The 27,930-nt window shown below is 34.8% G+C and overlaps 1 protein-coding gene across 13 annotated transcripts in view; it reads left to right on the plus strand.

Annotated features, from left to right (window-relative positions):
- The window catches only part of LOC140629455 (homeobox protein Mohawk-like), a 129,573-nt gene that overhangs the window by 70,237 nt on the left and 31,406 nt on the right, over window positions 1–27,930 (plus strand). The gene's annotated exons all lie outside the window — the stretch shown is intronic.

Raw genomic sequence — 27,930 nt, forward strand, 5'->3', positions numbered from 1 at the left:
AGGGACTGTGTTAGTCTGAGGTATGCTTATTCTTGGAGACACATACGATCTTGGGGATGATGCATCAGAAGTTAAAGACATTGGAGACTGATTAGATGGCTGAGCTGTGAAAAAGTAAAGCAATTAATTAATTCCAAATAAACCAAAACTTCCGTAATATATATGTAGAGGTCTTTCCATCCCTCTACATGCCCCCTGAACACCAGACAGAACACTTAACTGTTTAAAGTCAGAATCTGAAATACTCACTGGAGTCATGGACTAAAAACGAGCTGTGAATTAGAGAAGCACATCCAATGTATGCCTCCTCCAACCTGTTTTTTTAGGCTGAAGCAAGAAGGTAAGCCTGAACTATTCTCACATGGAAGGCATCCTCACCATTCTTATTTGTTCTTTCTTATTCTATATTTAGGCCTGGTTATACCCCTTTATCTCCTGCCTCATGAGGATAACCAGAGAGTTAAGTCTTTGCACTATTATATTTCAATTTCAGAATAAGTGTTTCTGCTCAGTTTATTAGTTTTCAGAATTGGGGCAGGGGGACAAGTCAAAGTGACCAATTCATTTCTTCTTTGTTCCTATATATGCCTCTTTCCATTGGATGTTTCATGGAGAAGAGAAATAGGTAATTTAAGACAGGACTTGAGCATTTCTGTATCCTGTGGTCAGTCAAAAATCATTAAACATCAAATGTGAACCAAACCAACACTTAAAATATATTCAATGTTTCATAAAAATTGAGGACCTATCAGTTTACACTCAGCTTTATATCAGTTTACACTCAGCTTTAGAGTACATTGACAACTTAAAGTCTGAATTAAATATGTATTACAGATTTAATGGCAATACTGGAAGATAAATGTCAATGTTTGCCTCATCTGGAAAAAAAAATACTGTATATACTAGTGTTAGAAAAAAAAATCATCAAACATCAGGGGTGTTTGAGTGGCTCAATAGATTGGGCATCTGCCTTCTGCTCAGGTCATGGTCTCAGGGTCCCAGGATTGAGCCCCACATTGGGCTCCCTGCTCAGCAGAAAGTCTGTTTCTCCCCGCCCTCATGTACATTCTCTCAAATAAATAAATAAATAAAATTAAAAACAAATTACAGGATCCTGTAAAACAAACATCAAATTGTTATAGCTAGTCTCTTCAGAAACCAAAAAGTTTTACCATGAACCCCCTGCTCCAAATTAATATACAATTCTCACAATACCTAAGAAAATGAATACCTTGTGTAGAGAGCTGAGCAGCTTGAGAAATCAAAGAAGTTATGTTGAAAGCAGATGGTCCAGCAGTAAGAAACTTATGAATTATAGACTGCAATGAGGCTTGTGTCACAGCTGCTGTAAGAACTAAACACATATCTTAAATTAAAATAAAAACATAGTGGCACAGTATGGTATTAGTAACAACTTGAAAACTAAAAAAACCCCAAAGAAACTGCAGTGTTTCAAACTAGAACTCTCAAAATAAAAATCTGTAAGATGGTAATAAAATGGGTCCAGAGATAGGAAATGATCAGAGGTAGAAGAAATTTAATGGTTTTTTTTTTGTAAAGGAAAACAGTAGTTTTCCTTTGCATTAAAATTTGTGTTCAATTTAAGAAACTCCGGAGACTTTTTAAAAACAGTAAAGAGTGTTCCCTGGAAATTCTGATTATACCAGAAATCTATTCATTAATAGCTAAAGGGCTTTTGTAGGTTACCTGAAATTAAAAAGATAAAGGGTAGTTATTTCATGTGAATGCTTTACTAAACAAGGTGACCATTAAAACCCTACATTAGGGCAGCCCAGGTGGCTCAGCGGTTTAGTGCCTGCCTTCAGCCCAGGGCATGATCCTGGAGACCCGGGATCGAGTCCCATGTCAGGCTCCCTGCATGGAGCCTGCTTCTCCATCTGCCTGTGTCTTTGCCTCTCTTTCTCTCTGTGCCTCTCATGAGTAAATAAATAAAATCTTTAAAAATAAAATAAAATAAAACCCTACATTAATACCCACTCCAACAATCTTTTAAAGAACAGACATTAAATAAAAGAAGCTAGGTAATTTAGGAACATCATTTATTTTCAAAGCACAAGATCCTTTATTATTGACATTTTCTTATGCTATCATCTCTTCAAACTGCTTAAAGTCCTACTTTCCCTAGTAAAACATGTACCTATCAAATAGAATGGCACAGTTATCTTAAGAGAATAAAATCAAAATGCAAGAAAGTACAGTAAGAACAAAATTATTGACCAACTAGCGTGAAATAGCTCCATTTTTAAGATAAAGGAAGAACTTAACCATTTAGCACTACTGTTAAATATATTATGTAACAATGTACACATACTGAAATGGACTATTCTAAACAGAAAATTTTAAAATGCTCTTAAGACTGTTTGAATTTGAATAGCTTGTCAATTAAAACTATATCCACTTTTATTCAGACTTCTTTGATGTTGCTAGCTAAACAGCATACTGAAAAGCAAAGTTGGAATTAACAATATGCTAGAATTTAAGTGTTTTTATATCAGTTTTTAGAAATTAAAAAAATTTAATTTTAATTAAAAAAAAGAGATTTATTATACACATTAAGCAGACAGAATAGCTTTATCTCCGGTAAATACCGTACACAGCAAGTCTTGAAAAATATACAGAGAGAAAAAAAAAAGAAAAATATACAGGAAAAATCCAAGTACTACTAACTCAATTACAATACCAAAGGCTTTCAACAACCATGAGGTTACGATATGAATTTCAAAGAATGACGCTCAAATGTGAATTTCAAAATGAAACAAAAGACCACTCCTAAATTGGGGAATTTACTAACGACACGAAGCAAATAATAATAATAAAACTGTTACCAATTTACCTTCATTTATTTTGGATATGTCCACATTAGAATTATTAAGTTGCAGTGTGGCTTGCAAAGCAGGAAGCAGCTGTCTGAGAAGGTTGGGGTCCTGAAGTAATGGAGGTATCGGTGACTGTGGAACAGGAGAAACAGGGATTGCTGACGCAGATGTTGGAGGTGCAGATGTGGGATTCAGTCCAGAGGCAGAGGATGTGGAAGGAGTTGTGCAAGAATGTGATACAGATTTGTCTCCTGGTGTAGACTCTAAGTAAAAAGGAGATAACAAGGCTGAAAAAAAACTACTTGGAGAAAACTAGAACCAACATCGAAAGAGCAACTTTCATGTGCCAAACACCCAACTCAAGTAATTTCATTCCATCTTCCCAAGGTGACACAGGGAGGGGGCTCAGTAAAGATCTACCTACTTAGAATAATAGGGTTAAGTATTTTTATATCCCGATTTCACAGGTGAGAAAACTAAACAAGAAAGATTATGTAACTTGCTTGAAATCACAAAACTTGGTAAAGCAGTGATTCTGCTATATTCATGTCTGATTCTAAAAGTCTCATGTTCTGTTTACTGGTAATGCTGTTTCAAACACAGTTAGTTATGTATTAACTACACGTTCAAATAAGCTTCTATTAAGATAAAGGTACAATACAATTCTCCTGGACTTAATTTAAGGTGAAAATGTTTATGACCACAGTAACAGCCCTCCAAAACATGACAATGACCAGAAAACAAATCAGGATTTAACACCATGGCGAGCACCTCCAATATAGGCTACAGATCAGAAGAATGAAACTCCAACTTTGAACTTTCATACTTAACAATTGAGTTTCCAGATTACATACTTTCCTTCTATAAATATATCTATTTGTCACATTTAAAACTTATTAGCACTAGAAATGATGCTTTTTTAATAGCAACCCATCCACAATACATATATTCAGTATTTTAAATAAACCAAAATAAATAAATAAATAAAACATGCACGGAAAATGGTCATTATCTGAAAGCTATCATTGCAAATTACATATATAGAGTCAATGCAATCGCAATCAAAACTCCAAAAGCATTTTTGGCAGTATTTGAGAAGTTGATTCTATTAACTTATTTGAAAAAGGTAGGGATCCCTGGGTGGCGCAGCGGTTTGGCGCCTGCCTTTGGCCCAGGGCGCGATCCTGGAGACCCGGGATCGAATCCCACGTCGGGCTCCCGGTGCATGGAGCCTGCTTCTCCCTCTGCCTGTGTCTCTGCCTCTCTCTCTCTCTCTGTAACTATCATAAATAAATAAAAATTAAAAAAAAAAAAAGAAAAAGGTAAGGGCTAGTACGGCCATGAAGTTCATGAAAAAAAAAAAAAGAACACAGCTAGTGAAATGTGTCTTGCCAGTATAAAAACTCACAATTGAAAGAAAACCAATATAAGGTCGATTAAACTTCTGTTATGTGTCTTTAGAACTAGAAGATGAAAACAAGAAGGTATCTTTGACATCTAGACGCAGAAAACTACAAAAAGCAAACCAATTACATTCAAAGCACAGATAAGTATTCTAAGGAACTCCTATAATCAGAAAAGACAAACTACACGAAAGAAAAATGAACAAAAGATGAAATAAAGACATTTCCCAGAAGAAACCGGAATGGCTTTACAATTTTTATAATAATACAATGCTTGTTTCTATTTTAGCACAAAACTAGAAACAAACTAAATGTTCACCAACAGAAAGATGAACACTGTATTTTCATACCATGGAATATTACTAATATAATAACTTTAAAGAAAGAAAAAAAGAGGAACAGAGGACCTCTGGATAAAAATATTAAAACAACTAATCAAGATGTTCATGCATATGCTTACAATACTGGCCTAAATATGAAGATTTGCTAAAAATCTTTAATTTTCCATACACACCTATTTCTTGAAGATTTTCAAGTTTGTATATATATATATATATATATATATATATATCCCAAATTAAGACTATTATATGATGTATAAAAGTTGCAGGAATACTGCATCTGAATATTACACTGCTACCTAGTAACTGCAAATCCTCATTTCCAATTCTAAGAACTAAACATTTATTAATCTTCATGTCCGCACAGAAGCTGGGAATTACTAGTAAACTTACTGAAAAAGGACTCCTCTATCAGCCTTTTTATACCACTACTATAATAGTCAAAAGAATTAGGGGCAATAGCTCTCTGAAGTATGGACTTCACAGCTGCTTTAAAATATATTTCATGGCTATGTTGATCAACTATGATCAAAATTGATAAAAGTGTAACATCTGAATTTTTGTAAAGCACACATTTTAAAGAGGGTTATTCAGTTTAGCAGATTGCCTATCACGTTCAATTTTGTTGCTCTGGATTCATATACAAGTATACAGAAACTTGAAAGAAATAAAATTTCCCCTTTGAAAACCTGTCAGTTCTTACATTTTATGATGACAGTTTTCTCCAGATCATACTCCTTAAGGGTCAGCTTAGGGGCATTCCTGATTAATGTTTAAAATGAAAACAAGTTCTGCATTTTTACTTTCTGCATGAACCATCAAATTAGTGCTTACATACCTCTGAAATGATCCTTACTCTTTTGTTACTTTTATTGTGGCTTTCTTCTGTTTTTTAACGTATTCTGATGCTGCTCAATCTATCCACACATTTTTAAAATAAGCACAGCTTAAAAAACTCTTGAGTGCTGCCCTTTAATCCAAAAAAAGGAAACACCCCAGAAAAGAAAACTATACATATTACCATAAAGAAATAAAGTAACAAAAACTAAATATCCTTAACTCTTAGTTTTAGTAAGTTTGTTTACTCTAAGATAAATTTCTTTTGAAGTTCTGTCAAAGATCACTGAAGAGTAGTATGGAAACCAGGTGATCCTGCTTAATATCTAGGAGACCCTTGAACAGGCAACATCTTTAAAGGCCAGAATTTTTCTATTAAAAGGTTTGAGTATCAGTTTTCAGCAGAAAGCTTATCAGAATTATCTATAAAGCTAAAAACAAAACAAAACAAAACAGATACCTGGGCTCCACTCTAATGAACCTGGGGAGGCCCAGGCATATGTTGAAGTTGTAAGAATTCTATAGGTGATTCTGACACCCTAGTTGATTCTGAAAAAACAGGTTAGAGCTTTCAAGGTTGCTTTTCACCTTAAAAACCAAAGGAAACAAAACCAAAACAAAGCAGCATAGCACAAAGGTACAGGAGTGAGTGGAATTAAGGATAAGATGCAAGACAGAAAAGCTAAATCATTTTTCCCAGGTAGGTCTCCTATTTTTTCCATTGAGGTATAACAGACATACAACATTCTAGTAGTGTCAGGTGTTCAACATTCTTATCTATATATACTGCAAAATGATCTCCAAACAGTTACAAAATTATTTTTCTTGCTATGAGAACTTTCAAGACTTAGTTGAAAATATACAATAGTATTATTATGCACATTATGTCCCCATTGCTTTATAACTGGAAGTTTGTATCTTCTGACTTCCTTCACTTATTTCGTCCCAGCAACCACCAAGCTGTGTGCTCTGTATCTATACACTTGGTTTTGGTTTTTTAGACTCTTCACATATATAAGTATTTCCACACTATTTTAATAATAGCTCCACTCACCTTGTCTCCCTATAAAGACACATCCATACAAATGCCCTTCCAAAACATGTTACATGTTAAACATTTTACATATTACTTTCCTCAATCTATATATATAACTGAGAACAATGTACTGAGTTTAATAATATAGATATAAAATACTACTCTGTAAGGTAGTCTTAAAATATTACTAAAGAAAGGTATTGGTTGGGTACCTCTCCTGTGTTTTGAATGCCCTAAAAGAGATCTATTAACGTTACCCAGTATCTTCTATTATATAGTTTATTGTCTTTCCTTTCTTGCAGAACTTTAACAACTTCAGTAGGGGGATTTTGTTGTATTTATCTCTATAGCCCTGGTACGAGAGGACATGACACCAAGATGGCATCAACATGTACTTGTTGAATGGGTACCTGATCCTGCAGTAAAGGCCCAGGTCCACGTACATGCATTCTCCCTCTAATCTCTAAGTATAGAATTTATGATAATACGGAGGAAAGTCTAAGATCTCCATCCTAAATAACTGACAATTACAGCTTTATGCTACTTTCATAAAAGTAAGGAACTATATGTAGTCTTAGAGATAAATTTAACTTATTTAAGCTTATTTTAAATAACCCTATAAAATACTCAACCTTTCTTTTTAAAAAACACAGAGAGGAAATGGAACTATTTGGAATAAACAGTAATGTCATCAAATATATATTTTTATCAAACTAAACAAATAAAAACTTGGGTCTTTCAAAATAAAGACCAAGAAGTAAATGTAGGTAAAAGAACAGTTTTTGCATTACAAAGCCATTTCTATAGGCTCTTCCACTTTTAAAGAATATCATCCTCCAGTCTCATTCCTTAAATGTAAACTCTCCCCAAGCAAATCTAGGTTCCTTTGAGCATTTTTTTCAATCTCTTACACACCTATTTTAAACTTAAACTAAGTCACTTTCCCTTATGATTATTTCTAAGACTTACAGATCTCTAACCAACTCTTTACTATAAACTTTAAAATTTTATCCTCTCATTTTTGGTATATATGCTTTGACAAAATTTTTCTTTCCCCTTATACTTGTATGAATTATTCACTTACATTTCCAATGCTTACCAGTAGGGGCCATAATCTACTAAAGACTAAACTTCAGAGTCACCTAAAAATCTGTTACTATACCCTAATTCTTTTATGGTTTAAAGTTAATATTCACCTCTTCTAAATCTAGGCCCCCATCCAAAATATCCAAGAGCATAAACCAAAGTCAAAATCTATTTTTGACCTACATTTTTCTGGCACGCCAAATAATTCCTTCTAGATCTACAATAAGATCTAAAGACACTGCACTTAAAAAGGGTAAAAGGTACCATACTACATTTCTAATCATTAATTTCCTCTGATGCTTGGAGAGTTGCTGTAATAATATTCAGGGGAACATGTGAACAAAGCTCAAACTACTGTTGCAAGAAGGGCAGTTTGTTTTGTTCTGTTTTGTAGTAATGGTGTTACACTGAAGATTACAACATGGAGAAGTTACAAAGGAAACAAAGTATTCAAAAGTAGTAGGAAAAAAATGTAATAATAAGGTATCTAGGTGGCAGTAACCTGGTATATAATCTGTGATTTTCACTTATTTTTAATTTGATAATTCATGAATATGTTAAATCACATATCCACCACCCAGAACCTTTTCTTTGCATTTTACAAATGTACAGAAATATGGTGATGTAAAATATGTTAAGATATATTTTTGCACCTTGCTTTTTTATTCAACTGAGGAAATCTTTATGCTATACATGTAAAGGATAAACATACTCTGAAATTTATTCATGAGAGACACAGAAAGAGAGGCAGAGACACAGGCAGAGGGAGAAGCAGGCTCCTCGCAGGGAGCCTGATGTGGGACTCGATCCCAGATCCCGGGGTCACGATCTGAGCCGAAGCAGGTGCCCAACCATGAGCCACCCAAGCATCCCCGTATTGAAACTTTTAACAGATTTTATTAAAGGGATTCCTCTAATAACCGACATACACATTCCCACCAATTGTGCTTCCCCACATCCAGCTGTTAACTGTCACTAATCTTAAAGGTGAAAAATCTTATTTTAATCTTAATTTCCAATATGCACTGATAATCTTTCTCTTGAAATTTTTTAGCCTGCTAAAATATATATAACATAAAACTTACTACTTTAACTACTTCTAGGTTTACAACTCAGGGCCATTAAGTATTTACAAACTGTTGTGCAAACATCACATAGCACTATCCATCTCCAAAACCTTTTCATCTCTCCAAACAGAAATTCTGTCACCAATTAAACAAGGGCTCATCATCCCACTCCTTAGTAGCCACTATACTACCTCCTTTCAGCATAAGGTCTTCAATTTCATCTATGTCACAGCAGCATGCGTCAGAATTTCCTTCCTTTTTAAGGCTGTATGTCTAGCTAATATATATTTTTTTAAAACCTGTAACAGCTGATGGACACCTGAACCATTTCCATCTTTTGGCTATTTTAAATAACAATGGTACAAATATCAGTGTATAACCACCGGTTTGATTCCCTGGCTTTCAATTCTTCTGGTTATATATCCAAGCACAGAATGGTTTGATCCTATGGTAATTCTAGGTTTCATTTTTTGAGGAACTGCTAAACTGTATTCCACAGGAGCTGCATCATTTTGCATTCCTAGAAGCAATGTACAAGCGGTCTTAAAAAATAAAAATAAAAAAAAGAGGTCTAATTTTTCCCACATCCTCAAAAACATTTATTTTCATTGCTGTTTGTTTTCATAATAATCATCCTATGGGTGTGAAATGTTTTTTTTACTGTAGTTTTGATTGCTTTCCCTGATGCTGAATGCCTTGTGTGCTTACTGGCTGGCCTTGGAGAACACGTCTATTCAAGTCCTTTGCCCATTTTTGAGCTAGCTTGTTTCATTTAATTGCTCAGTTATAGGATTTCATATATTCTAGATATTAATCCTTTACTGGATATAGGATTTACAATTTATTTCCTCCTACTGTATGGGTTGCCTTTTGACTCTAGAGTGCCCTCTGATGCACAAAAGCTTTTAATACTGATGAAGTCCGTTTTATCTTTTTCCTTCGTTGCCTGTGCTTTTTGTGTCACATCTAAGAAATCACTACCAAATCCAATGTCACAGAAATTTTCACCCGTTTCCTTCTTAGAGTTTTTAGAGTTTCAGCTCCTAACTTTAGGTATTTGATCCATTTTGAGTTAACTTTTATAGCTGTAAGCCAAGGCTGGCAATTTTAATTTCCTCTTCTATAACTGCTTGTTCATATCTACTGCTTATTTTTTCTATTAGATTGTCTTTTTTCCTACTATTTTGATGTATTCTTAATGAATCCTTAACATATTGCTATACGTGTTGCAAGTATTTTCTACCAATTTGAGATATGTCTTGTGTTTAAATTTATCAACATTTTTTTTTTTAAAGGCAAAGGCATACTGGATCTTGATTTAAAAAGCCCTTCCCCACCCCTCAAATTATAAATAGTATATTCTTTCATCACAGCTATTCCCCCTGTCCCATTGTTAAAAGTGCCATCTTAGATTAACTAGCATAATTTTAAAGTTACAGACTAATACAGACTAAATTCTTCTACTAACGTATTCAGTTATTCAACAAAATTTGAATCATGGGGGGCCTGCATGGCTCAGTTAGTTGAATGCCTGCCTTTGGCTTAGGTCATGATCCCAGAGCCCTGGGATCCAGCCCTGCATCCCTGCATCAGGCTCCCTGCTTGGTGGGGTGTTTCTCCCCTGCTTGTGCTCTTTTACTCCGTCAAATAAATTTTTTAAGATCTTAAAAAAAATTTGAGTCACTAACACATCTGTAACCAGTTTTCCTAATTTTCATGAAGAGTTTAGTAATCCTAAAAATTATTATAAAGTAAAGCAAAGGAGCGAGGGCTGAACATGGCCCACTCAAGTTAGTTAATGACCTACTACACTAGCTTATAAAAGGCTAGTACTGCCTTAATGCATACTGAAATCTTCAGGTTCATTTAAATTTCACTCAGTCTACATACCATCAAGACACAAAAGCAAAGTTTATTCCAAGTGACTCACACCTCACATTAATGACTAATCCCCCCTCCTGTTAGATTGAGTGCGGAATTAAGTAACCACATTAAGGATTTAGATGCAAACTAGCCCTCAGCAGATTAGCATTACTCAATGAATAGGTCTGCTTCTTTGGTTATTTTGCCTTACTTTTCAAGTTTGTTTATGCTAATAAATCATAACTCTAAAATTACTAAGTAAGAAACTTATTAATTAAGGTCATTAAACTCCTCTCACTCTGGCAGTTATTTGGCCAAAGCAACGGTTTCCTGCCTATTTTGTCATTTCATGAATCTGGAAGAAAGGGTAGAGTTAGATACAATTTAGAACAGTCTATGGGGGACTGAAGAGGCTCCTGGATGACTTCTCATCCAGGTTCCAGTTTCCAACTCCTGGTTTTGGCTCAAGCTCCTTGTCAGGCTCCGCACTATGCTCTGTAGGAAGTCTGCTAGAGATTCTTTCTCCCTCTCCCCGTTAGTCCCCCAGTTCATATTCTCTCTCTTGCGCTGTATAATAAATAAATAATATATATATACATATACACACATATATATATATATGAGGAATGGTTAATGGGATACCAACTGATAAAAACCAAGTTTTAGGTGTTTAAGTATATCATTGTCTCTATCACTCTGTTATATGGTTGTCCAATAAAGTAATATGCCAAGAGATGTTCAAATGTTATCCTAACAACAAATACAGATCTAAAAGAAGATGCCTGACCTTGTTTCACCCTACCTAACACCAGGATTGTTTCCTACAAAACCAGAGCTTCAGATTTTCCACACTCTGTCTCTCAAGCAAGCACAGACTTTGAATTTATCCTTTAAATTAATTAATTTAGTTGCTTCTTCTCAAAAGGCACACTGGCATTAAACAGATCTAAATCTTTAGGTTTACAACAATTATAATACTTTTCTTTTTCTCCAAATCCATTTCTTAAACCATGAACTACTGCAAGTGCTTTCCAAGCCCTTAACACACACACCATTACCATTCTCTGTTACTTATCCATCTACAAGTATTGATGGTCTATTATTTTTTCCAGAACTAGGGATAGAGCAGTGGGTCATAATGACAAAGATCTTGCTATTATTTAACACAGCATCTTACCATGGACACCCCCAGATAGAGCCTAGCCATACTATTAGCACTTACAACCAAGAGTCCAAAAGTCTGATATTACCCAATCATCAGCCTTTTAATATAAATTATTTGTTAAGGAAAACTCAAACAAGGAAATCAGTATATTGATAACAGTCAATAAAAAGGCTTAACTTAAAGAACATGGATGTGCCTGAGAGAAAAAAAATATTTCAAATTAATGGACACTTCACAAATTTAGACCAACTAATGAACAGTTTGAAAATAGTAGTCTTCATTTATACACAAGGAATACTTGGGAAAATTATACAATTTTTCCTATTTCAATAGTCAACTGCAAGGTAACCAAGTTTCTTCCTGTAAGTTTAAAATTACCATATGTAAAAGTTTTAGAAAAAGTTTGTGATTAGCAAATATACTTTGTAGTATTAAAATGGAATCATCTAGGATTTGTTACCAATTTTTAATTACTGGGGTTCAAATTAATATAGATTTGTGTCGGGATCCCTGGGTGGCACAGCGGTTTGGCGCCTGCCTTTGGCCCAGGGCGCGATCCTGGAGACCCGGGATCGAATCCCACATCAGGCTCCCGGTGCATGGAGCCTGCTTCTCCCTCTGACTGTGTCTCTGCCTCTCTCTCTCTCTCTTTCTGTGACTATCATAAATAAATAAAAATTAAAAAAAAATATATAGATTTGTGTCTTTCGTTACCCTAGGGTTTTATGGAAATAACATGAATTTTGGAGAAGCTGCCTCTAACATCATGTACTTAAACAGTGGCAATGTTCAGGTTCTTCTTATCTAAAAAATACACCATCTTTGCAATACTGTCTTAAAAAATAAACTAAAATATGTAGTAAACACTTAGCACCAAGCCTGGTACACAGTTAATTTTTAATGGTATTTGGACAGCCCTGGTGGCTCAGTGGTTTAGCGCAGAATTCAGCCCAGAGCGTGGTCCTGGAGACCCCGGATTGAGTCCCACGTCGGGCTCCCTGCATGGAGCCTGCTTCTCCCTCTGCCTGTGTCTGTGCACCCCCCACCCTCTCTCGCTCTCTCATGAATAAATAAATATTTAAAAGAAATTTTTTAATGATATTTTAAAAATTTGTCAGGAATGGTGAAGCATGGAGGGAGAAGGTAGTATAGGTGAACCAAGTTCAACATGTAATTAATACCTAACTCTAAACAGTTTAATTAAGTCAACTAAAATTACAATATGATAGGTGCTATAATAATAAATAAATATAACAGGGAGAGGTTTGGGAAACACAGACTAAGAGAGCATAACTGACGCTGAGAACCCAAGGGCATTGGAGCTGCCTCTTAAAGAGCTCAACAGGATGGAATGTTAGAGCATGTCCTTTTTCAGCGAAAGCTCACAACAAGAATGGATATAACATGCCCAGGATATAACAGGCTGCAAGCAGACTGTCAGGCACTAAGAAGTATGGACGTATCCTGTGGATAATGGAAAAGTATTAGAAGTAACACAATCCAATCTAAATTTTATAATGAAACAACTGTCAGTGAATAGTGTGGATGGAAGGATGCAGAACAGTTATTAGAAGGCTTTTTCAAGAGAGATGCCTGGAGTTTCCATAGTAGTGGCGACAACCAGAGAAAGGATAGAGAAGGTGGAATCCAAGATCTGCTGATAGGTCAGTAGACAGAGATGAGGACAAATTCTAAAGAACAAGAAACAGTGGAGGACAGTGTAGTTACTTACCAAGAATCTGAGAATAAGCTGTGGGGAAAGGGAGGCATTTGGGACACAACAAGTCCTTATTGAAATAAAGCAGATAAAAGGTAGGAGTCAGAAATAAAGATTTGGGAGTCACTTTTGTAGATAAGACTGCCTGGCAAAAGAGAACATACTGAGCAAGAAAAAAAGAAAACAGTAAAAGGATGAACAATACTGGTTATTTAGGGGGCAAGAAGAGAACTAGAATATTGAAAAATAGCATTATTCCAGAAGCCAGTGATGGAAAGAATTTCAAAAAGGAGGTAAGAGCTAAGAATTAAATTAACAAGAGAGAAATGAGATAAAGATATTTTTTTAAAAAAAAGATTCTATTTATTTGAGATTTTAAAAAGGTATGAGAGAAAAAAAAAAAGGTGTGAGAGACAGAGGGAGAGCACAAGTAGGGAGGAGGGGCAGAGGGACAGGGACATGCAGGCTCCCTGCTGAGCAGGGAGAGGGTTGCAGGGCTCAATCCCAAAACCCTGGGATCATGACCTGAACCAAAGGCATTTAACTGAGTCACTCAGGCACCCCAAGATAAAGACTTTTAAAAGGCCACAGGATTTAATGATTTTTAAAAGAATTTCTGTGACTAAATAATCAAAATTATAAAAATTGAAAAACCGTTAACATCCTTTAGAAAGTACTACCACATTAACAATTACTGCATTAATTCAGATTTCCCTCAAGAATTCTCTTTACAAATTTAATTCTGCATCAGGGTAAATATGACTTCAACATATGGATTTTGGTACAAATTATCTTAGGGGAATCTGACAACATTTGGGACGATCTGTTTATGATGCATTAAGCACCAGATGATAAAAGTACGTGGCTTATTTATTTATTTAAAGATTTTATTTATTCATCAGAGACAGAGAGAGAGAGAGAGAGAGAGAGAGGCAGAGACACAGGCAGAGGGAGAAACAGGCTCCATGCTGGGAGTCTGACATGGGACTCGATCCCGGGTCTCCAGGATCACACCCTGGGTCGAAGGCGGCGCTAAACCGCTGAGCCACCCGGGCGGCCCAAAGTACGTGGTTTAAATATGGAATGAGTACTTACAGAAGAAATTCAAATAACATGCATAAAAGAAAACAAGCAGCAAAGAAATCTATGAGAACCCTTTGTAAGCAAATTAAATCAATGTGAAATAATGAATCAAACCATAGATTAAAAGCTTAAAGACTCATTAGCTCCCTGTAACATCTCTTAAACCCACAGGACATTTAAAAGTTTCTCAGAATTTACTCATGCTAATCTGCTAATTAGGCTGCTAATGGGTCTGCCTATAATTTATTTGCCTATTGTCTTTTAATTTCCTTCATTTCTTAAAACACATTATAATGTGTTAAGTTTAGAATTGTGAGTGGTCTGTGCAAATAAACTTATTATCTCATCACTCTGCTTCTGTTGTATGTTATCTCCTGAGTAGTTGTAGCCACAATTTTTCTCCTTTAACATGCTACGGTTATCAGCACTGAGCTGGATAAACACAATTGGAGTTCTGAAGTTAACTTCTACCCTTCAGATTTAAGTTCTAATTCAGACTTTAAGACTCTTTGTCCTCTGGCCCAGGACACAGTTTTCTTATTCACAAACTGAAACCAATAGTTGCATGTTGTGCAGAAATAACAGGTTTTAAAAGGTCTCTATTCATATCAAATTTTAATTAACAGAAAATTGAGACAATATCTCAACTAAACCATCATGACAATTATCACAAAAAACAAAAATTACTTTTACACAAATATGATGGGACAGTCCTTTGACTTTAAACCATTACTAACTTATAAATTAATAAGCACTTGACTTCGAAGTGTCAAAGGCAAAACAGCTAAGGCTTAGTAATTAAAATTAAAAGAAAAAGCTAAATATGGCTAACTCTAGACCTAAATCTACGCAGTAACATTTAAAAGACTTTTAAAAAGAATTTATAATTAAGAGTCTTATTCAAGCTAATGGAGATACTGTAATATAATAAAAAAAACTCAATCTACAGTTCAACGTGCAGCATCTAGTAATAATGGCATACCTTTTCTTTCTGTTTTCTGTGCAGGGACAGAAGATGTGGGTGTAGGCAGTTTTGATAAAGTAGATGCTCCATTAGCATCAAATGATTTCTTTGGCTGGTGATCAGACTGTAGCGTAAATGGACTAGAAGGAAGAGTGCTTGGGGTAGCAGTTGGATGAACCACTGGTTTGATGGGGTGCTGTACTGGCGTAGAACTACTGTGAGTCTCTGCTCTTGGCAGTCTGTAGTCTCTGTCATTGTGTCTGCTTGTTTGAGACAAAATATTCTGTGGGAGCAAACTACTGGCATCACTGGAATGCTTGTCTTCCACTTTAGTTCACAGTTCGAAAAAAGAGATGACAGAAGGGGGAAGAAAAAAGATTACATTAGAATCCTGTCTATAGAATCAGCTAATTTAGCAACATACTTATATCTTGTTATAAAACTGCAAGCCCAGTTAGTATCTGCAGTTTTACCACCAGCAAATACTGAAAAACTGCAAGCCCAGTTAGTATCTGCAGTTTTACCACCAGCAAATACTGAAAGAGGATATTTAGCCTCAACTCTAAGTAATCTATACTCAGATTTCAAATGAGCTATGAGCTTTTGGGGATTCTTTAGAACCACACCACAATTCAAACAAAACACTGGAAAAAAAAAAAAAAACAAACAGTCCATATATGGAGTTTTAACGTTTCACTCAAATGAAAAATTTTAAAGTATTTTAAAAATATAAAAAGCAAATGGTCCATTCTTTTAAAATATGGGCCGTGGGTTCTAATAATTGAATTATCCACAGTGGTTCAACTGCAAAGGAATATTAGCTTTATTAGCCTGATTTTTCTGAATACTGAAGTAGCTAATTAGTGGTCTCTAAAGTAGTTTGTGCTAGGGCTTTAAATGGGACGGCTGAATTTATGATGAACTGTGCAATCAGTAATTAAATCAGTTCATATTTTTGAAAATGCTAACAATACAAGTTAGTAATAAGCTCAAGTTATAGATAATGCTATCTGAAAACAGAGAAGGCCTACATCCAGCAGCATAGTCAGAAAAATCTACTTGCTATTACCAGTTATATTAAAAACATCCTCTTCCAATTTGGTCACAAAACATTTAAACCTCAGAAATACTTCTGCTTCCACAAAAAAATAAGGAAAATTCCAATCTTGATAAAATTTATCAAAAAATCTCTAACCAAAATTATAAGTCTAATCAATAACTGAAACTTAAAACAACTTTCAAGTAGAGAAATATCTTAAGATTCAAGCACATATGTAATAATAATATTACCAAAAGATGCCCTCCCCATTGAGTATTTTAGGTTTTTTTTTCCCAATTCATGGTTCCTCTGAATCTAGAAACCAAGACAGCACAAAGAAGGAAGTATGCTTAAACTACAAGTCAGTTTCCAAACCTTCAGCGTACAACTCCTACATGTTATACTAAACAGAATGTACTGGCTACTGCCAAAAAGCTTTAGTTATATCAAAACACAAAGTCTTTGACTTAATAAATGAAATTCAGTGTTGTAAGTTACACATATATTAACCTTAACAGAAAAAGGTGAACAGATTGAGCTAATCACAGCAAAATACAAACATCTGTTGCATGATATTAACTCATCAGTAAACTATCCATTTGCATGCACAAGGAACTTAAATTTTATTCTACAATTTCTTCCTGAAAAGAATACTGCTACAACAGAAACGTTTAGGAATAAAACAGAAATAATACCATACCCAATTCCCACCAATCCTGTCACTTGATTACCAATAACTTTTATTTCCTGGACACCAAGAAAAAAATCTCACTTCTGTAAGACTAGAGTCAAAGAGTATCAAGCAAATGTATTCAGATGAAAATTAAAGTTGATACTTCTTCAGACACTTGTAAGCTTTACAGTGGCAGCAGCATTATAGGAACTAAGGAAGCTGTAGCTACAACAGCTTTCTATGATTCACAACTCTAGACGAAACAGTTAACATGGTGACTTTACTTGCACACCGCCTCCACAACAAAGACATTTGGCAAATGTAAGGAGACATTCTTGGTTATCACAACTTGGAAGAGAGGAGGTGTGCTACTGGCATCTAGCATGTAGAGGCCAGGTACAGTACTCTATGTCCTAAGACACAGGACAGCAACCCACAACAAAGAATCACCTAACCCAAAATGTCATTGGTGCTACAGTTGAGAAACACCAAGTTAAGGTTTCTCTAAGTATAGAGCAATAATTCTGTAAGGCACAGATTAAAGACAATGAAAATAATCTAGTAGCAGTAAAACCAAATAAAAATTTTATCCATAAAGTTTTCAAGGTCAAGTTCTAGATAACATTATTTGCTGTAGTACATAAAATAAATTGATTTTCTACCTTTTTCTCCTTTCATATAAAATCTTTCAATCTGCCCACCCCCACCAACATGCATACCTTGTATTGGCAGTTCAAACTGCAAAGCTTTAGGTCTTACCCAACATGAACACCAATGTGCTGGACACATGGGAAAATTCTGCCAATACTTTTTGGACAGAAAAAGTTAAGCACTTAAATGACTCAATGACTTCATTACTACCACACTTAGGTATAACTCAGTTGACCAATTAAGGAAAAATAAAAAGAAATATAGCTAAGGTTTTTTTTTTTTTTCTAATTATCACTTAAAACTGAAAAAGTGAGACACATGACTGTACTTCAACACACACAGAGACCTACTGACTCCTCATTTGCACTTTTAGGAATGTGACTAAGGAAGTAATGGGCAAAGATAGACATCACAGCACTGCTGACAGTAGGAAAAGGATAAAAACCACCCAAGTATCCACAGATGATTACCTATAAATGAGGGCACATCAAAAAAAAAAAAAAAAAAAAAAAAAGGAAAACCATGTAATTTTAACACACAGGGATTTCTAAACTGACACAGAAATATTTCCTCAAAATATTAATGAACAAAAAAAGGTTAAAAATAGTAACATATAATGCCATTATGTAAAACACACACATATGTAGTTTTAATACACATTTATATACACGCAGAAAAAAGTGTATGTCCCCAAATGTTCTTGGCTCATGAAATTAAAAAAAATCCCCTTTTTATTTTTTAGTAACAAACATGCTTCACTTTTGAAATTACAAAGAAAAAAGAGAAGGAACTCCTTCATTTGTGAAAGAAAAAGATGCACACAATTTAAAAACACAATTCTGATTTTATTTCCTTAAAGATGGTTTATTAGAAAGACAAAAAAACACTACTTTCACTTTCATCAATACTTCCATCAGATCTTTATTTACTTCCATTTACTTCAAGAGAGGAGAAGAGACTTAAAATGATAGGGTATTTTGGAAAGAATAAAGCTGACGCACTAGGCTATTTTTTTCCCTCTCTGGGAACTATCACCCACTAAGTGAGAGGCCTGGCCCAAAATCTTAAAAAAAAAAAAAAAAAAAAAGTGACTATTTTTTTTACAACCATTTGCCACTCCTCCACCATATCTTCTCAATATCCTTCTGCAGTTTGTTCAGACAGAACTACTACAAGCTGGGTGCGGTTTTTTTTTTTTTTTTTTAAACCTGGAGAGGAAAACCTTTACCTTATTTCTGATTGTTTGCAAGAAGTAACAGTTATTCAAGATATTAAGTAAAATGGAACCAGGACCCAAGTCTTCTGTCTCAAAAATAGTTTTAATTTCCTTACTTCAGTACACTAAATCATTGTTTTGTAAGAATTAAATACAATTTCACTAGTACAAAAAAATTAAATGTTCAAAGGAACATATCTTAAAAATTCAGTGAAGAATTATGTTACTTTACTATCTGCTTCATCTTAAAACTTTTCCCATCAAAAAAGCAGTACTGTCTTGCTAAGACCAAATACAACCTTCTATGTAAGTTACAGGAAGAAGATGTCCAAGAATTCCCTGAACACATCTTAAAAATTCTTCCAAATTTCAAAATCTAATAAAAAGCCTAAGAAGTCTATGGTGGCATTTAAATTCTATTCTGGGCAAAAGGAAGCCACTGGGAATAGAGGACCTTTACTAAAAGCTTCAAATTCAAATTTAATTTGAATTAAGAAATAAATGCATATTACTCATATTGTCCCACTTAGACAAAATGTGACCTCAAAAACCTTTAAGGTATGCTCACAGTATAGAGATGCTATTCACATCTATGATGATGTAATCAGTTCCCAGATAAAAGGTAAAAAAGTTTCTCACTGATAAACACAAAACACCAAGAGACACTTTAATGTTACCATCTGTGTGTGGCTACAATTCAATTGTTAGATTCAAACATTCAATGAGTTTTGGAAGAAGTTTCACTGTCCAGTTTAACAGGACACAATTCAGCAAAGGGGGGAAAAAAAACCCAAACAACTCCTGTTTTAAGAGTCAATCCACAATATGAGATTTTGTTTTCCACCAATTCAACTGCATCATAGCCAGTATGAGTAGTGAAGAATAACATACGTGTACTAATCCTCCATGAACTCTTTTCCTTTTCAGGAAACAAAATGGTGGAGGTTAGGAAGACAGATCTAACATAAAAGAAACTATACATTTACATTATTTTAGTTTACATATGTAAACAGCTATGCATATGGATATAAACATACAAACTATAGGAGTGAATTAAACATCATGTTGTTTCAAAGAAAAAAAAAATTAATACTTACTTCCACTGGCAAACCCACTAGTGGCTGTTGCTTGCATCACCTCCCTTCTGTAATCCCTATCTTTTGGGAAGCTGTTAACTGCCATCTTGTTTGCTTCTTTTTGTCTCTGTTCTCTAAAAATAAAACATAGATAAACTCATAAAAATTACATCAGGTACAATGAGTTTACATATGACACTTCTGACCAAATGCTCAACAGAATGTTATATGGAAAATAAAAGAACTGAACATAGCCATAATATCAACTGGTATGGGAGATGAAACATAGCTAACAGAACATTAATGTTTCTCAGTGATAGCATTATAGCAATTGTTTATAACACCATTAAACCCTACAACCAAAACTCCCCAATATTAATTCTACACATATGAAGGAAACATTAATATACTTTAAATTATGAAAATGTTCATTATAAATGATAATATAGGTTGATATAAAATCTTAAATATACTGATGGTTTACAAGGTCCTTGTGGACAGTGACTTATCCAAGTTTTTTCTTTCTTTCTTTTTTTTTTTTAAGCAAAGAGAAATTATAGAAAACATAATGGGCCAACTATTGCAATTGAAGGGGGGAATGAGGAGTTTCACTAAGAAACCTAAGCTGAGAAAGTTCTAAGATGTTAAGCTGTAGTCAAGAATAATAAGTATTTTTTAATGAGTAAGAGCAAATACCTTTCAAGCCACTCTTTTGGGAAACCATTGTGAAACTTCGGTTCGACAATTGTAGTAGTATTTTTTCCCAGAAGAGCTAATATGCTCAGACCAGTCATCTGCAGAATCATAAGGCTTAAAAATACATTTTTAAAAATTAGAAAATATTAATACTATTTAACCACTTATTATGAAACTTCAACAGTCAATGGTTTTCAAAGCACATATAAGGGAAAAGACCATAAAAAAAATGTACCCTGATATAAAATGTAATTGTGTGTGTGTGTGTGTGTGTGTGTGTAGATATCTATCTATCTATGTGTGTGTGTGTGTAGATATCTATCTATATCTCTTAGGAGACTTTAGTCTATGAAAACCTTCAAAAATAACAATGGAAAATCCGGTAAAATACGAAATTAAAACAGATTCATATACATTAGTTTATTAAGCACAGAATGAGAAATGCAAAATTAACATCTTGACTTTGGAAAAGCATTACCAAAGTTCCCCATTACATAATTTTAATTGCTGAAATCCTGTCACATGGGGGGGGGGTGGAGATTAGAAAACCCATACTTAACTGATTTCATGACATGATGGCGTATCAATTTTAAACTCATGCACAATAATACTCATATATATTAGTAACCAAGAACAATTGGTCTGTATTCACTGTTACTTAGTGAAGAAAAAAAAAAACCCACAGAATTTAAAAATAAAACTATAAACACAGAGCTAATTAAAAGCCATATATTTGCTTCACCTTCAAAATCCATGAGATTGGGCAAGCTAAACCTTGTCTCACATAATATATGAGGTCAGCAGCATCACTCATATCCCTGTAACAAAAACTAGCCTTTCAAAAACTCTCAGATACATTCTCTTTAGGTATTTTACAGGTATAGTAAAATTATAAAGAAATTAGAGAAATCTGAAAGGAGGGCCAATTTCCATGCTACTGATCTAAAAAGTGTAAAATTTAAAGAAGTGCACTGGCCCCAGGAATCTGGAAGAATCCCAAGTTACTTCTAGATGAATTTCTGGACTATTTCCTCAAAGGAGCTTTGAGATTAATGAAATGTTATACGTTGGTAGTCTACAATTCTGGTTCACCAGTGGACAGTGACACAATCTTAAAGCTTGAGGAAAAGAATGAACCTTCATGCCCTGCTGACTCAGCTTTAATTTTGCCAAGTAGGCAACAAGCCTAGAGATAGTCGTAAGAGTTATCCATACGCCATAAAACTAATTGGTGACAGAAAAAAGGATAAAAACTTAAGTTTCAGGATGCCCATTATTGCCACCAAATCAATACCAATTCTCAAAATGCTGCAATAATTTTAAGAGATGAAAAAATATTGCAGATTCTGTCACACTTATGCTCTTGGGATTATGCCTCAAAATAATGAAGCTATTGGCAATCAGCCCTGTGCCTCCAAACCTCTCATACAGAAAGTTAATTCTCAATCCTTCTAGTTTCCAAAGGTAGGCTACAACCAAGTTGCAGAAACCCAATCACAGAAGGCCAAGTTCTAAAAGCTTTTTCACCACTTACTACTCCCTGTACCTAAATTATTATACAAACTGAATACTTTTTTTAAAGATTTTATTTACTTATGAGAGAGAGAGAGAGAGAGAGAGGCAGAGACATAGGCAGAAGGAGAAGCAGGCTCCATGCAGGGAGCCAACGTGGAACTCGATCCCGGGTCTCCAGGATCAGGCCCTGGACTGAAAGTGGCGCTAAACCACTGAGCCACCTGGGCTGCCCCAAACTGAATACTTCTATGCATGTATCTGGAAGATTTGGGTTGCTTGGAAGGTGGTTACATGAGATTGATTATGATAACTAGTCTGGTTGGAGAGGTAGATAAGATTTGAGACAGGTGGATGAGAGGACATCAGAGCAGGGCAGAGTGATCTACACCACTGCTCTTCAAAGCGATGGCTTTGTGAATTGTTACCTGTTCTGCAGGGGATAAGGAGCATGCATCAAAAAAAAAAAAATTATATCAACATACTTTTTTCCTTGTCAAAGTCTCACTTTAAGAAAAAAGGGTATTTTTTTTTCCAGCTCAAGTAAATGGTATATTATTTAATGACAGTTAATTTACACCCAGGTTAACTCCAGGACAGTTAAAAGTTTACAGGCCAGAACCTTGAAGAATAGGAGTCTATGACACTGTGTGGATTCTGCCCACCAAATCTTAGCTCAGTATAACTTAATGTCTTACTTAACAAAATGTGTTTCAGCGTACAGCATTACAACAACATACTAATAACTCTAGTTTATCTTCTCCACCCCACTTCCATACTCAAAAAAAAAAAAAGGTTGTGGGGGGGAAACCTTTTAGTAATGGGAAATATTTAAATACTGTTGTGCAATAGGTGTTACAATGCTTTTCTTCATTGTGTATTTTCAACCTTATTGAAGTATGATTGACAAAACTGGAAGATATTTAGTGTATGCTGTGATGATTTGACACTGTGAAAGGATTCCACCCATCTGGTTCATTAACACATCATCACCTAACAGATTTTATGAAAACATTTAAGTCTTCATCTCAGCAAATTTCAATTACACAATATAGTGTTACCAGTTACCATCACCATATTAAACATTAGATCTTAAAGTTGTTAAATTTGATTAAAAAAAAAAAAGAGTATCTAAAACCAAGAACTAGGGATCCCCTGGGTGGCTCAGCGGTTTAACACCTGCCTTCGGTCCAGGGCGTGATCTTACTTCTCCCTCTGCCTGTGTCTTTGCCCCTCCCCCCCGTGTGTCTCATGAATAAATAAATAAAATTAAAAAATTAAAAAAAAAAAACCAACAAGCGAAGAACTAAACTTCAAAAAGGTCTGCAAACACTTCAAATTTGCTGGCTTAGGCTTGATATACTAAGGCAGGAGTTTTCCTTGTGTTGTCCAGGAACCCTTGAGGGACCCCAAAATCATTTCAAAAGATCAAAACTATTTTCATAATAACACTAATATGATGGTCTTTTTCTTCCTCATTCTACCACAAAAACAGTGGAGTTTTCCCAGATGCTGTAGAAAAGTATGTTATCATGGAAGATTGAATGCAGAGCACATCTGAAGTTTCCTCTTAAGAGAGGCCTTAAAGAGATACTCAAGATCTATTTTTTTTAATTTTATAATTATTTTTCATAAAAACATTACATAAGCTAACATTAAAGGGTTTACAATCAACTGATTTTAGAATTATTTTTCATAGTTATCAAGTTTTTTAAATAAAGATTTTGAGTTGGGGGACATGGCAGGCACTCTTAGGCAAGGGTGAGGAGCGGCGGGAGAAGCAGGCTCCCCACTGAATAGTATGACATTGAGCTCTATGCCAGGACCCTAGGATCCTGACCTGAGCCTACGGCAGATGTTTGATTGAGTCACCCAAGTGACTCATTTATCAAGCTTTAATTTTTAATATGGTAAATATTGGTAGAAGATAAACAACAGCTCTCAGTTTTCATGACTGTAGAGACAGAGGTCTTGAGACCAAAAGGGATGAAAAGGACTGCTCTGAAAGAATGTACTAAACAAATAAAGAGGCACCCATCTGCTCTCCTTCAATTCAAAATGTCTTTTAACCATGTTTTTCTCCTCTTAAAAAAGTGTATATCCCTTTCTGCACTCTCCCTTAAAATACAGAATCCTACTACTTCTTCCCCAAGTGAAAAGATGGAAAAAAAAATAGTTAATCCTAGAAATTAACTGATGAATTGTTAATAAGGAATGGTTCACTGAATAACATCTACAACATCAAGGAAAGGCATTTACTATAACAAAGAAATTCATGGGGCCTAAGAGTTTTCTGATAAATTTATATATTTTAAAAAATTAAGTAGAATATCTTCAGGCAAAGACTGGTTACAGAAAGTAGATCTTGAGAGCCTCAATTTGAAAAGCTCCAAAAAATGCAGAAGATATTTAAGGGATAACAAGTGGTGCTGGAATATAAATGCAAAGTCATCTGTGATTGAATTTAAAGAACTTCCCAGCAAATCAAAATTGGTAGATATGTAGAAGGGAAGATATCAATTAACTCTTTAAATGTGAATAATTTTTTTTTCTAAATGAAGCAATTCGGAGGCGTCTTAAAAATCACAAATATGCATAACTAATCTATAACAAGCTACATGTGATCTGTAAGTCTTATTATGATTTATATTAGGAAGGAAGAGACATTCAAAAAAGTTTTTCCTAAATAGTTTATCATAGGCTAGGTTCTATGTTAAATCACAATAAATGTTCATCACAGGACTTAGGGAACTACATGTGAGTATCTTAATCTAATACTGAAAAAATAAGGTTAACTTCTACTAGACCATCATCAACGTTTGATACATATAAATCATTCATACAACCAAATGTCTATGTAGATAACTAGATAATATTGTTACTGATTTTCAAAGTTGGATTTAAAGTCTGAAAACTTCAAAGAGAAAAAAGAACTATTTTTAAAAAAAAGTTATTCCATAACTTCTTAAACCTAGGTTAAAATAATGTCTTGACCTACGTTATTCATCTGTTATTTTATTCTTTCATTATGAAAATATTAGATAAAAACTAATTTTATGTTTTAAAATTTTTACTCAAAAACTTCCATTAAAAGTGATTTAAAGACAAAGTGAGTTTACAGTAACCTGCAGAAAGATTCAAAAGCTAACATCTCAGATAAGATTAAATTTGTAATTTATAAATAATTTAGGTGTTATGCTCACAGCACTGGGTGCATTATAATGAAAAAGACCATTACTCGGAGATTATATACCTATACTTGAAATTTATAGAAAGGGAAATCCTGATTCTGAAAACACGTAACACTTAATCCATTCAGGTAACAGTCTTCAGCTTCCACCCATAAAATGAAATCCCCTGACACCGTTTATGATTTGGGTCCATCAAGCTTACATGCCCATTATTTATTCTTTCTGATTTCACTACATTTAGCCCATGTCTTAGAAATCAAAACAAGCAGAATTAGTTTTCTCTGAATTATGATTTTTTAAAAAGCCAAAACAATGTCCAAGTGGCCTGCCACTGTAACTATCAGCAAAGAACTACCAAATTGAAATTGTAATGATAAATGGCACTTTAGAGTTTGTTACTTTGCAAATTAACAAGGCCACTTTCCACGAAATTAGATTCATTCTAAAATCCTGAATATATACTTTATTGGAAATAACTCATTACAAGTAGTTTGATGACAACAACTATTAAGGTTTACTAAGCTGCTGTCTCAGCCTCAACACCACCCCCTTCTCTACTGTGATGCTACTAGGACTGGGATACTGCAAATAATGCTGTTTAGTCAGCTAGCTTCCTGTTAGATTCTGCCCATAGGAGGCACTGGAATTCACACTGAGAGGCAGGACAAGGAGACACCTAGCAGCCACAGCTCCAGTTTCCAGTTCTCTGTTATCTGACCCAAGCCAGAACCAGCTTCATCACACCGCTTGCAGGTACTATATCACCAGTTCTGCAGGGCCCCTCCTTTAAGCCATTAGGTTCTAATAACTACATCCTCTTCCTACCATACTTCAGCTCTCAGGGTAAATATATATATACTGTATGTGTGTTACCTCAGTGTTCCTTTTTGGTTTCTCCACTCCTCAATAACAGGCAGTATGTGCTTAACCAATCCTGCATGTAAAATTTTCTGTGTTGTCAAATTTTCTGTGCTAAAATAACTAACATGTTTTGTTTTCCTACCTAGACTCTGTTACAGTATTTAAAATTATTCTAAATTTATCTTCATGAAAATGCTATCTATCATTTATGTTTTGAATTTCTTTGGAAATGTACTACCCACAATGTTTCAAGAAGGGGTAAGAAATAATCAGTCTCAAAGACCTTTCAAATCTGATTAAGGTAGGATGATCACCCAAATATCCAAGGCAAAATCTGTTGGATTCAACCTACACTTTTATAGCCTTCTAGTTGTTCTTTCCTTTCTGTATTTTCCACGCTACCATCTGATAGAATTTTTTAAATTCCAAGTACGAGGTTACTTCACCATTTATATTATTCAATACCTCTAATTAATTAATGTTATTAATTCTTTCAAAGAACCAACTCCTGGTTTTGTTTGATCTGTTCCACAGTTCTTCTGGTCTCGATTTCGTTGAGTTCTGCTCGAATCTTTATTAACTCTCTTCTGCTGGGTGTAGGATCTATTTGCTGTTTTTTTTTTTTTTTTCTCTAGGTCCTTTAGGTGTAAGGTTAGCTTTTGTATTTGAGTTCTTTCCAGCTTTTGGATGGCTGCTAGTATTGTGATGTATTTCCCCCTCAGGACTGCTTTTGGTGTATCCCAAAGGTTTTAAATGGTAGTATATTCATTCTCATTAGTTTCCATGAATCTTTTTAATTTCTCCTTAATTTCCTGGTTGACCCTTTCATCTTTTAGCAGGATGGTCCTTAACCTCCACGTGTTTGAAGTCTTTCCAAACTTCTTGTTGTGATTTAGTTCTAATTTCAAGGCATCATGGTCTGAGAATATGCAGGGGACGATCCCAATCTTTGGGTATCGGCTCAGATCCAATTTGTGACCCAGTATGTGGTCTATTCTGGAGAAAGTTCCATGTGCACTTGAGAAGAATGTATTTTCAGTTGAGTTTGGATGTAAAGTTCTGTAGATATCTGTGAAATCCATCTGGTCCAGTGTATCATTTAAAGCTCTCGTTTCTTTGGAGATGTTGTGTTTAGGAAACTATCAAGTGTAGAAAGCGCTAGATTGAAGTCACAAAGTATAAGTGTATTATTATCTAAGTACGTCTTCACTTTGGTTATTAATTGATTGATATATTTGGCAGCCTCCACATTCGCGGCATATATATTGAGGATTGTTAAGTCCTCTTGTTGGATAGATCCTTTAATTATGATATAGTGTCCCTCTTCATCTCTCACTGCGGTCTTCGGGGTACGTTTTAGTTTATCGGATATAAGGATGGCTACCCCTGCTTTCTTTTGAGGACCATTCGAATGGTAAATGGTTCTCCAAACTTTTATTTTCAGGCTGTAGGTGTCCTTCTGTCTAAAATGAGTCTCTTGTAGACAGCAAATAGACGGGTCCTGCTTTTTTATCCAGTCTGACAGCCTGCACCTTTTGATGGGGTCATTAAGCCCGTTCACGTTCAGAGTTACTATTGAAAGATATGAGTTTAGTGTCATCATGATACTTATTCAG

Source organism: Canis lupus (assembly GCF_048164855.1).
Source record: "Canis lupus baileyi chromosome 5 unlocalized genomic scaffold, mCanLup2.hap1 SUPER_5_unloc_7, whole genome shotgun sequence".
NCBI lineage: Eukaryota > Metazoa > Chordata > Mammalia > Carnivora > Canidae > Canis > Canis lupus.